Here is a 4147-nt window from a genome sequence, read left to right as displayed (position 1 = left end):
TTGTGGGAAAATTCATACTAGCTGATTATTAGAGATTGTATTCATTTGGTCTATTGTATTCAATTGCTATAATCTAAAATACAATGTTTCTCTACTTTCCTGAAAGAGCATTTATAAGAAGCATAACTTGCAAATCATTTCTCTTTGGTAATGCATTATATGAAAAGATTGGTAGCATATAGGCATAATAATAGCAGTGGGATGTTAAAAATCTGCTCATATATTATAAGTAAAAACAGATTTGTTTTTACATAAAATACGAGTTTCCTTCAATTTTTTTTTTGTATTCTCTAGGTATTAGAAGAAAATAGATTGTCTTCCTTGGATTTTCTTTCTGTGGATGAAAAAATCCATAGAAGTATGGGAATTCAACAGGCTGGACGTTAAAACCTTATTAATTTATGATAATATTGAAGTCTTTACTAGAAACAATGGAAACAGAATATGTTCCTTGGCATTGATTTTTTTATTATGGTAACAGCAGCGGAAAAACTTACCAGTTGGATTGTAAATATTATGTTTTAAACATAAAAGAGTATTACATATTTTAAATAGCTTTAGTAGTAACCAAAATTTTAAACTTAAGTATAATAGAAAATTGTTTGTATATCTTAATGAAAAACTATTATTTATCATTGTTAATAATCAAAACTTCATTTCTGAATGTATATGTACACATGGTTACAACTGAAAAAACTTAGCTTTGTGATTGGTTAGTATGTGGAGTTAACTCTGTTCAGAACTGCAATTGGTCAAACAAGTTAAGTACTATGATTATTCAAAATTTGATGTACTCCGATTGGCCAAAATTATTCATTCTTGGTACTGGTTATAAGATGAAGTATTGCAATTAGTTCGAATTTTGTGCATTCTAATTGATCTCTTCCTTTCAATGCTGAGAATTGTAGTAAATATACTTACTTTTTTCTGATTATTCAAATATATTCATAATTATGAATGGTTAAGATGTGATATTCTGATTGCTTGGAAAGTAGGATAAGCTGATTATTCTGAACCAATCAATCTTGGATATTCAGTGTTGGGTGGGTGAAAGTTAAAAGGAATCCGATACACTAAGATGAATGTATTGTCAGTGTTTAATGTTTATCAGTTTTGGCATTTGAAGATTAAAATCTTTGTTGGGGTTGGATTAGAATAATAAATTCTGTTAATGCACATTAATTTGCCTTAGAAGGAACATAATTTCAGAATATTTTCAAATCTATATAATTTTTAAAAAAGTATTTCTCATTTATTCATATATATTTGTTACACATGACCAACATAAATTTTCTACTGCACAAATTATTATGCTTTATTTATGTATCGTTTATGCTTTCCAAGGTAAATGTATATTTGTGAAAAAAATAAAGTAGCATACAGTAAAAAAGGTCACACATATAAGAAAGAGTATATCTAGACAACGGAATTCTAAGTAATTATAACATTATAAATAAAATTAATATAACACTCTAAAAGGCCAGAAACTTGAAACTACAATAATAAGCTTGAAGATAAGAAAACCAGGTCCATGTACTCCGAGCCAGCAGTAATTGGACTGTTTAGCATTATCTTAACACATCACACCAAATAGCTACCTATTGGACACATCACATCATATACAGCTATTTGTTGCTAGCCCAAAAAAATTGATAGTGTTTATGATTTGTCCACAAAAACTATAATACTGCTAATGTGATTTATATTTTCTAGATAAATTTTAGGAGATAACTAATACATGGTAAAAAGTTGTCCATATACGTTAATTAAAAAAAAAAAATAATAACTGAACTTGTTAATTTGTAATTAAACCCAAACATGTTTACTTACCATTATGTTTGTTTTGTAAGTTGTACAGGATATTCACATAAAACTCAAGAACTGCCACCAATGGATTATTTTACTGAAATTCATAGTGAAATTTTCTAATGTATTTGTGGAAAATTTATCCAGATTTCTGCATTAATTATTGCAGTTGTAAAATTAGTTATATATTATATTATGTAACTAATGTTATATAATGCTATGTATTTAGTTAAAGTTACATATTGTTATAATGTTATATAACACAGCTTATAAACACAAACTGTGGGTAGTGCTCACTAGAAAATGTTTCATCACCTTATCTCAAAATATATAAAATTTACAGCAATAATAATTATGTTGGGAAATGGCATTACTGATTGGTGTTTACACCACATCTGTTAGGAGTACAAATCTGTCATATGCATGTATAGAAAGTTCATTAATGAGCACTACTTTGTTTTGCTTACCTCTGGGTACATGTTGCTCTTATACCTGGTATATAGGAGTATATACCAGGTGTGTAAATATGAAACCGAAATTTGCCCATAGATGGCCCTAACTGTCAGTGTAGTTACTGTCAAACTACATCATTGGCACCATTTTCTTTCTTTGATAGCTGACAAAGAATTTCAGCTCACAACAATACAAGTTTCATACAACAGCATAGTTTTAATAGCGTTGAACATGTTCAGTTTTGTACCTACAAACTATGATTTGTGGACAGCATTGATTTTCTGTTACCATGTAAAGAAAACTGCTGTAGAATTGCATTGAATACTTGTTGAAGCTTACAGTGAGCATGCTCTTGGTAAATCACAGTGCTTTGAGTGGTTTAAAAAATTCAAAAGTGGCGATTTTGACGTGAGAAACAAACATAGAAGACCACCGAAAAAGTTTGTAGATAACGAACTACAAGCATTGTTGGATGAGGATGATGCTCAAACGCAACGACTCTCAGATCAATTAAATGTAACACAAGAAGCCGTCTCTGTAAGTTTGAAAGCCATGGGAAAATGGGTTCCACATGAACTGAATGAAAGGCAGTAAGAAAACCAAAATACCACTTGCGAATTGCTGCTCGCCAGATGCAAAAGAAAGTCATTTCTCCGTCGAATTGTGACAGGTGATGAAAAGTAGATATATTTCAAGAATCCTGAACGTAAAAGATCATGGATAACTCCAGGCGAACCATTGACATTGACTGCAAGGCCAAATTGCTATGGAAAGAAGACAATGTTCTGTGTTAGGTGGGATCGGAAGGGTGTGATTTATTATGAGCTAAAACCTGGCGAAACCGTTAATACTAAACACTACTTTGAATCAAGCACTGCATGAAAAACGACCAGAATATCAAAAAAGTCAACACAAAGTGATTTTGCTTCATGATAATGCACCATCATACACAGCAAAACCAGTCCAGGAAACAATTGAGGCATTCAGTTGGGAAATGCTTTCGCATGCGGCTTACTCACCAGAATTGGCTCCATGCGACTACTATTTATTTGCATCAATGGGACACACACTTGCTTAGCAGCACTTCACTTCTTGAAAATGAAAATGTGCGAAAATAGCTTGACAACTGGTTTGCCTCAAAAGAGAAACAGTTTTTTTGGCGTGGCATTCATAAATTGTTAGAGAGATGGGAAAAATGTGTAGCTAGCAATGGAAAATATTTTTTATCATTTTCATACAATACACATGTATTTTCCAGTTTCATATTTATACAGCTGGTAAAGTTGGGAGGGTATTGAACTGTTACTCAGTATAAGACAATACTCAGTTTTCAACCAATTTCCTGTAGTGTTATTTCATCCCACCCTAGTGATGCAACAGTATAGTTCTCTCATCTGCAACTAAAGTAATTTTAACAGCCTGTATGAAAACTATATATATATATATATATATATATATATAAAATTGCACAATGCTTCAGGAGTTGATTTGAGAATTAATATAAACAAAACAGTAACTACAAATATAGGTCTAGTCACTGTTTAATTTAGTTATATCTAGCAAAATATTTATTTCTGATTTCTGCTCTAAGCATAAAATGAAGCCATACTGAAGATCTCAGGACCTAAATTAAGGGACAATCAAATTTAGTGGTCTTTAATGTTTTTTTGTTCTGAGAAACTGAATAAAAAAGGTTTCAAAGCTCTATGTCTAATAGTTTCTGAGAAAACTGCTGCAAAGTGAACAATATTGGAAAAAGAAAATAGTATTTTAGGTTTCCTTTCATTAACATGTTAAATTTCTTTAACAAGTTTTTATAAAATTTTAATTTACAAATTTTATAAAAATTTCATATTATTATTAATAGATCTTAATAAAACAATTGTTA

Source organism: Lycorma delicatula, chromosome 3, assembly GCF_047948215.1.
Source record: "Lycorma delicatula isolate Av1 chromosome 3, ASM4794821v1, whole genome shotgun sequence".
NCBI lineage: Eukaryota > Metazoa > Arthropoda > Insecta > Hemiptera > Fulgoridae > Lycorma > Lycorma delicatula.
The sequence above is the reverse complement of the archived record's forward strand: the minus strand, read 5'-3'. Positions refer to the sequence as shown.